Below are 9567 nucleotides of genomic sequence, written 5' to 3' on the forward strand. Positions count from 1 at the left end.
GCAAAAGCAGCAATGTATTTCAGACAAAAGGGGTGGTTCACGGTCATTGCCTCTGGACTTCCCTGATTCTTTGCAGACAGGAGTGGGATTCCCTGTCTCAAAGGACAGGGATGGTGAGGACAAGGTGGTATCCATGTAAATGGTACGACTGGAGACCCAGTGACCCCCATGCTCGAAGGAAAGTCGGGGGGCAGGATGAAACCAGGAGAAAAAAGAACAAGTGTCTGGCCTTAGGGTGGGTGAAACATAGGACGAATGAACAGACCCTGGCCAAAGTGAGTTAAAATAACAAGTAAATTGATGTTGTCTTGCTGGTTTATTCCACTGAGTAAACCTTATTGGTTTGATCCTCATTGGTCTTTGTATGCACTAAGGAGAAAACTTCAGGCCAGACTGAAATTCTGCCCCAACCTTACTGCACTTTTATGCACTAAATCACCCCACCAAGAAGGACCGAACTTCCCAGAGGCCCCGCTTACCTGCCAAAAGCCACCCCTGGAGAAATGAAAAAAGCTGTTCCTCTTCATACAGGTGGGCTAGGGAAAGCACCAGCTCTGTCCAGGCAGGGTGATGCTATGCACTGAGGGGCTGCTTCTCGCTTTCCCTCTCCCACTCATGCAGCCTAGGGGTGGGCCGGGGGTCCCTTTGCCATGGGGCTTTTGGTGCTCAGGGGCGGTGACCCAGAGGAAAGCCTCAGCCAGCGGAGCAAGTAGGGCTGCACCCTGCTGACGGGGAATTTGTGGCAGAGCACAGGATCACCCATGCAGACCACCATCGTGCCACCAAAATTACAAGCAGCAGTACATCAGTGCAATGGAACACCAAGCTCACCTGCAGAGCACCACCCAGCAGGCTATCGGGCTGCCAGTAACCTGCTCTCCTCTCCTCCTTTTGGCCAACAGGACAACCTACCACTAGGAATCGGCAGGGAAGGGTTTTCCCTCCAGTTCAAGTGAGGTTTTGGTTCTGGTTTTATTTTATTTTACAGCTCATTAGTTAATAATAGCTGTACAGCTAATTTAACAGGGAGTTCTGATGTGACTTGACAAGCTCTAACAACCGAAGCACGCAGACAAGGCACTCATTGAGTACTTCATTGCAATGACACTGAAACTCTTGCCATGCACCAGCCTCCTCTGGCAAACTTCCAGAAAGATACTATCTCATGTACAGCTTAACCCTGCTCCCTCCCAGTGCCTTGTGGTGCCCTTTTTTTGGGAGCGGAGAAGGTTTGCCTGACTTTGTTAAATTACCGCATTCATTGTTAACTCCTTAACACACAGCAGTACTGCCAAATGTAAGGAAGAAACATTTATCTTCAGCCAGATGAAACTATTCTCCATAACCATGATTTCCATGAGAATCTTGCTCACAAACATGCCTGTGGTCTTCCTGTGGTGTGGCTGTGAGCTCCAGCACCCACAGTGCCAGCTCCCAGCCATGGCTGCAGGAGGGAGAGCTCTGCCCTGCAGCATGCAGCTGCCAGGCTGTGGTGGCTTTGGTTCTACATACAGCGGAGATCATGAAATCTTAGAATTGCTGATATTGGAAAAGACCTTTTAAGATCATCATGTCCAACCATTAACCTAGCACTGCCGAGTCCACCACTAAACCATGTCCCTAAGAACCATGTCCCTAAGTGCCACATCTTCTGAATACCTCCAGGGATGGTGACTCAACCACTTCCATGGGCAGCCTGTTCCAATGCTTGACAGCCCTTTTGGGGAAGAAATTCTTCCCAATATCCAATCTAAACCTGCCCTGCTGCAACTTGAGGCCATTTTCTCCTGTCCCATCGCTCGTTACTTGGGAGAAGAGACTGACACCCACCTCACTAAAGCCTCCTTTCAGGTAGTTGTAGAGAGTGACAAGGTCTCCCCTGAGCCTCCTTTTTTCCAGGCTAAACAACCCCCGTTCCCTCAGCCGCTCCTCATAAGACTCGTGCTCCAGACCCTTCACCAGTTTTGTTGCCCTTCTCTGGACACGCTCCAGCACATCAATGCCTTTCCTGCAGTGAGGGGCCCAAAACTGAGCACAGGATTTGACGTGCGAGCTCACCAGTGCCAAGTACAGGGGGTCCATCACTTCCCTGCTGACCACACTGTTTCTGACACAAGCCAGGGTGCACTTGGCCTAGCAGTCAGCCTCCCTGCCAGGTTCTCATTCTGTGTTCCCTGATGTCGCCTAATGCCATGATAAAGCATGTGATTTTCTCTTTCCTGTAAAACTAATGATTTCTTGAAAAGTCCCTCTTGGGTGCCTAGGGAATGAATGCTTCGGTATTTTTAAGTGCGTGGGTTTCTGGAAGCCCTATTCCAGTAGAAGAAGAAAGCCTCATGATACAGCAAGAAGTTTAAAGTTTTTCTAAGTAGATCCTTTTAACAGAGGGTTTTTCTTGGCCGCACGCTCCCTCAGGCAGTGTATGGCTACACTCCTCCAAGCCTGACCACTCCATCATGGCAATATGGTGTCCTGAAATCCAGAGAGCCTTCTCCTTCCCTCCTGTCATTGCACAGAGTAGATTTATGTTTTTCCAAACTCACCCTTGGAGGTAAATTTCACTTAAAAAAACTCTAACTCTTCAGAACTTCTGCCTACTTGATTGAAACCATGGTCTTCCATGGTAGAAATTATGAAGCTGGGGTTTTGCTTCCTCTGCCTGTCTCCCTCATGAATTCTTTGGGGTCTAATAATGGAACAGTATAAGAAAAACTACTGAAGCACTATAAGATAGTTTGTGACGATATAACAGTTGAAAATAGACATCATATGGTAGGCTTTCTCTCCAAGGAGATACTAGCAGCATCTCTTTCCTACTTTCATCAAACCTGTCAGAAGTTGGTAGGATTGAATCTTTGGTCCCTCTGTCAAATTTATTTGGAAACTGGTCAGTGAGTTCAAAAGTTATTGGTGGAAACTGTCAGGCTGACAAGATGGCTGCTTAATACTCCATTTCATTAGGGAACTGGCTAAAAATTGACCTGCAGCTGTCACAGGGCTTAGAATCCAGGTAGGCTTTGATGGGGGTTCACTGGATGGTGAGGGTAGCACAGGTTTATTTGCTGCTGCACGCAGTTGTTATTATCCAGGTAAGCTATAACATGTCTTTTTTTTAATACGATTAGTCTCTCTGTGTCTCCCAAGATGACCATACCAGCTGTTATCCCGTCCTAGTCCTGTTGATGAATGCAGATTTATAGCAAGGGAGTAAAAGTCCTGTTTCACCTTATCCTAACCATGCAGCCCAGCTGCACGTGTTTAGTAGGCAGAGACTTGTGGGAACTTGGAACTACCTCCGTGGAGCTCAGCTCCTCCACACTATGGGCTCTACCTGCGTAACCACAACATAACCCTTCCTCCTATTCAGAAACTAGCGTCTTTCCCTCTGTCTGGCTCTTGCCCATTCAGTGGATGAAGCCTGCTCCCAGGTCTGGGCTTCAGGAAAGCTTAAGCTCACACCCAGCTTTGCACAGGCCAAGATCACTTCTACGTGAAATGCGGGTGCTTTGGGCATAGCTACAGTTAGGATTGCCTGGCCAGGTTCTCCCATCATTAACCCCAAATGCCTACTGATGAAGGCACACAGCCAGTGCCAGGGCGATGGGTCAGCCAGCCTCCTCCCAAGAACAGCCTGGGCTCTTCTATATCAAAAGAGTGAGCCCTACCATTTGGGCTGTCCCCACAACTGCGTGGCCACTCTGTCCCCAGGGCAAATAGCACAGAAAGATGCAGTTTGCGTCACCATGCTCCAGCCCACCCTGCATTTAGCCATACAGACGCTGTCCGAACCACGAGGCATACTCTACCCATCTCTGAAACGCAAGGGCTCCTGAAAAACTTGCAGACTTCTACTTTTATCCACATTTTCAACCTCTCACACTCCGACACCTCTGTATTTCAGTAGTCCTGAAGTATTACAGCAGGGCAAAGAGCACTAACTGAAGCAGAGCACAGTGACTAGTTCTCTTAGATCTTTTGGAAAACCTTAACTCAGGCTTGACTCTAAAACTGGGGTAATAGTAATCTTTTCTCTGTTCATATGCTGTAAGCTTAAACTTTGTTTAGGTTATAATTGTTCTACAGCAAATCATCTTCCATGCCTGAACAGAAGCAGAAATGCAATTTTAGCTTAAAATGAGCAGGAATGCTCCTGTGCTGAAGTTCAGTGATCAACAGTGTGTCCCATTGTTGTTGTTTTTTTAATTCTTGTGAACAACAGTAACCACATGCTGCCAACACACTGTATGATTTTGGTCTCATAAAAGACTCTTAGCGTCCTTCAAGAAGAAAGAAGAAAAACTTGATTCACTGCGTTGTACATACCCAGACAAATACTCATCTTATCATCAGATTACTGTTTGTGGTAGTTTTTCAGGTTCTACAGACTTCGGTCGGTTTTTATGTGAAATGTTTAAAAAGGCACACTTCTTAAAGAGGGAGCAGGTTCCAAACAAAACTGCTGGCAACTGTTTTGTCAGCTGCTATGAAAGTTAACCCCCCAATCTTCCCACTTTATTAGCGCTGGGAAATGCAGCTGACTTTAATATCTGTAAGTTTATTTTCCCCAGACTTTAATTTCCAGATCACCATCTGTCTAGACACTGTCAATTACTAATAAGTGTACGCAAGGTGAGTTTAAGGGTACTCAATATTTTTTTCTCCATGTGATTAAATTTCCAGGCAGCACTGAACCAACCCAATATATTCACATTTGTCATTTAAGGCAGATGTCACATTATCCAGAACAAATTAAAGACCTTTTCATTTATTTTACTGAAACCAAAGTACAGAAGTTGTGAAAAGTACCCTGAATTTCAAAGGTCTTCTTGAGGTTGTACAATAGGAACAATCTTTTCCTTGGGTATCCCCCGCAAAAAAAATAAAATAAAAAAAATATCTGTGAGGTGTGGGAAGGATTCAGCTGAAATGAGTTGTGAGTTAACATTGCTTACTATAAAGAGAAAATGGAAACGCTTTTGAGAAGCAATCAGACCAATGATACCCATCCCTATATTAATTTGTACAGGAAACAATTTGTCTATGCTGGAAAAAGCACGATTACTTCTAGCTTAAATACCATTTCCACTAAGTAGCTTCTACTGCTGGCAGCCCTTTCTGTACACGCGGGTTACCAAGCTCCAGCCAGCAATCCCCGGCCGGTGCAGAGCCAGCTCTGCAGGCATTGGTGCAGACATCACCTGGGAACAAGCACTTTCATTCTGCACGTTGTGTCAGACGCGGTGGTAAAAAGAACAAGCTCAGTCTATGCTTTGATCTCCAGTATTGCTGCCCGTGGAGAGGATGCCACAGCCATTGGGAAAGATCAGCCACAAGAAAAAAACAAAACTAAAATCCCTGATAACATATGCTCTTAGTGAAAACTGATTATAACTGATTCTTACATACATGTTTACCAAATTTCCTTCATAATGTGAAGAGATTTGTGCCTTTTCCTCTGCACTAAGCCACTGGATCCCATTCCCCACCCACCCTGAGGCATCTGTTCCCCCAGCTGTCTTAAAAGCAAAGTCAGCTGTTTGTGTGACCACCGTTCAAACCAGGAGGCAAGGACACTGGGCTTCAGGGAAAAGAGGAGAAAAAGGACCAATGTTTTGTACTTCTTTTGTTTCTTCAAACATGGAACTGAGAGCTGATAAAAAATTAACATTCCTATAAACATATTTTAATTGGCCAACCCAGGTTAATAAACACTGAAGTGTGAAATACTAGACCTAAACCCAACTTCTTAGGAGTGCTGTAGCTTCCTGAACTTCCCTTACCGTGAGACATCCCTGCAGTATCTTCTTAAACTATCAGGAAGGCTCACTCCTTTTGCTTCCCAAAGACAGCAGGCGATGCAACATTGAAGTCTAGGGGAGATCCATATAGAACATAAACACACTTTCAGCTCAGGGGTTCCCTCCTCTAGCTGAGGTACTCCATTCACACCCATGTTTACCAGTTTCTAGGGTTTCTGGGGAGAAACATTCAGTCTGCCTTGTTAAAGCTGCTCTACAAGAAGCAAGAGTCACTTACACACTGCAAGACAGGATGACCAACACGCCCCAAAACCATGTCTGCCTGGCCCTGGCTAGGACCAATCACCTTGCCCTAGCAAACCTGGACTGCGAGCAGAAACGCTCCGAGCATGGCAGCGACTGAAACAATGATCACTGCTTTCAGACCGTATGCTCTCCAAACGGCAGTTAGTTGATTCTCTTTGTCACACAAGGATGTTAAATGTTGGGTGCTTCAGATCCCATTTGGAGGCCACCCCCCTGGAGTCTAGGAAGCACACTCAGGACTGAAGGCTCCACTGAGATTCAGATACTTAAAATCCCCGTGAAGAACTGGCCTTTCTGTTTATTCCCATTCAACCATGTTCTTGTGGATGTCTTAACAGCGCAGAAACCTAAGGGGCTGAACGTTTGGCAGGCTAAACATAATGCTAAACTATTGCTGTTGTGTTTTCTCTGTTTTTTCCTGGAAGGTTCTCTAATTTTAAATAAGCTGTAGGGAAAAATAAAGATAGTTTATTAAGTACAAAAGAACACTTCAAACTGCGGCATGCCACCTAACGGCAGAACAGCAACATGGTGCACTGCTGCCAGTCAACATACATTAGGAAGCCACAACACAAAACTCTTGTTTATTACTAAGCTGCAACAACCTGCAGGGTCAGCACTACTTTGGGGAAAAATAGAAAAGCAAACGAAAAAAAACACAATCAAGGAAATTCCTTCACACACACACAAAAAAACCCAACCAAAAAACCCAAACACATTCGCAAACTAAACCAGGCAGAACTTCTGTTTTAGCAACTTTAGCAGTATCTTACCATTATGGAAGTAGAATTATATGAAAAGAAATTTACTTCAGGTGTAAATTTATCATGGAAACATACAGGGGTCACACTGCATGTACACATCTTCTCAAGAGAAGATTCATTCATTCAGAAATAAAATGCGTGGTAAAAATGTCTACTCATCTTGGCTTTCCACATTAAAGAAGAATGTAATATGGCAGGATCTACTCGTCTTACTTTTCTTAGCTCTGCATCACATCCAGCTATTTCTGAGCATTCTGAGGCTAAATTAATAAACGTGCTACAGACATCTTAAAAAAAGTCAGAATACCTGCAGTTGCCAAGGTAGGAAGGCTGTCAATCCTAAAAGATGCAGGAATATTACCTTCAGAAGCAGTCATGTTTCATCTTTTTTTTTTTTTTCTAGTCATACTCGGAATATGTGTTCCATAAAATCACATCACACTGTAATTTTAGCACCTATCTCATACTGCCTTGAATGATAGGTACACATCAGCATGGTGCATCTAGACACCTTCAGATGGGCAATGCGACCAGAGCTGAAAGCAGCTTTAGCTAAGAGAGAATGTCACATCCCCAAATTACACATTATGCATCCTAGTTTCTCTTCCAAATCCTTTGTTTCAGCCAACAATATCCAGGACTTCTGGTTTTCAGAATTATTTTCAGGATTCAGGAACTATAGTCTGGACAAGACAGAGGTAAGGTAAAGCGCCAACTGCTCCTTTTAAGCAAAAAAATTATCCAAGTCATTTTACTGAGAAAGCTGCTGGTCTTAGCATAAAGGACAAAGCTTGAATCCAGACTGAGTGACTATCAAATGACAGTCTTTCATTTCTTTACAGATGCTAATACTAAATAACGTATGTAACATTAATTTCTGAAATCCAAACTGTTTTGCAAATGTATATAAACTTTTATATTTTTCTCACCTTGGACAGCAGAAAAAACAAAATGGAAAAGCACCGCAGTAGTTCAGCCATTTTAACAATGACAGAAGTTCCCAACTACACTGGCACACATTCCAGGAGAATTTTCTTGCATTAAAAAAATCAAAACAGACTCTATTGAATATTTTCTTTCTTTAAACAAAAAACCTTGTGGAAACACCACATAGTTTTGAAATTCTGACCAGCTTGGTTCACGGTTACAGACTGAGGCAGGAGCTGAACTTGGCAGCTGGAAAACGTCTACTGCTGGCCCTTTGCTCGGGGCACTGAATCACACCACCTACCTCCTCCCCCCACCTACAGCCCAGCATTATGCACTAAGGTTTAAGTGGTGCTAATGTCCAATTAGACTGGGTCAAATGAGCATAACATTTGAACACCTGAGCATCTTCTTGCCACAAAACTGTGCACTCTGCTGTCTGTAATACAATGCGTCAAAAGAGATCTACAGCTCCAAGAACAATGTTTCTGTCACCTCTTAGTAGTCCTCCTTCCATTTTTCTAAGTGAACTTGTCTCAACTCATACAATGAACTCTTGGGAAAAAGGACTGCATAGGTGTATACTTTATTCTATTATTCAAATTACTAATATAATTAGTAAAGGACAATTTCCCAGCAGTAAACCAGTTATAGCAACTAATGTCTTTATATGGTAATTAAAAGGGCAATAAAACTGAATTATAAGAACAGAGCCTCTAGCAATGAAAGCCTTGGACTCTTGAAAAACACTAGAGAGAATGAAGGAAGAGCGAGCAACTAGCCATCTATTTCTTTGCTGAAACAAGCACCATTTTAATAGTGGCACGTGAAGAGACAGTGACAGTACCTGCCAATAAACCGTTTCAAAAGACAAAAAAAATTATGTATTTCTAGAAATATATAATATTTATACAAAATTTATTTATTTATATTTATATAAAAGTGTATGTTTATATAAATATATAATATATATTATCTAAGCAATAATCTTATATTGCTAAATGCAGAGGAACAAGCACATTAATCACAGCTCAGTCTCACAGACAGAAGGCTCACATACTTTTCTTGGTGAAGGAACACTTGATATAATCTTAAACAATCATTGCCTGAGACTTCTGTTGAATCAACATCCGAATTTACCACAGGACATTAGCTAGCTTTTCCTTTACACCCTGAGTGTATGCCAAACACAGAAGCTGGTAAGTCGGATATGAAAAGAGCTTTCAATTGAAAGGCTCCTCTATTCCATCCAACTTGGTTACTGGACAAGACTATACCTAAACAAATAATCGGTATAATCTTCTGATTCTTGTGACAAAATCTGCTGACATTTCGCAGCAGACAGAATCAAATGTTTAACTTTCAACCTCAACAAAAGTAATTAACATCTTTCCCTGTTTACAAACTTGGCAACATTTCAAAACAAGAAGCTGATATTCTAAGCAATCATTTTTCCCTTCAGCAAGGGGAAAACAATACATTGCTAATTCAACATTCTGTTGTTACAAAGCAGTAGTGCAACTGCAGTCTAAGGACACAGGCCAAAGAAGGGCTGTAGGCAGTCTTATTAGACTAGCTAGAAAAACCACCAAGTTTCAGACATACACATCCTTATTCAGAACTCATGTACCTGAAAGCTTCTGTACTTTTGTCAGATAACCTGCAAGTAGTGTAATAAAAAAAGTCATTAAGAGGTTAATTCTACCTGTCGATCTTGCCTAGCATGTAATTTATGCATGGTAGCCCCTAACTAATCATCTTTAACTATATGAAAATAATGATTTCTTGGCAAAATAAGAAATTGCAAGGGA

The sequence above is a fragment of the Falco naumanni genome, chromosome 6 (assembly GCF_017639655.2).
Source record: "Falco naumanni isolate bFalNau1 chromosome 6, bFalNau1.pat, whole genome shotgun sequence".
NCBI classification, from domain to species: Eukaryota; Metazoa; Chordata; class Aves; order Falconiformes; family Falconidae; genus Falco; species Falco naumanni.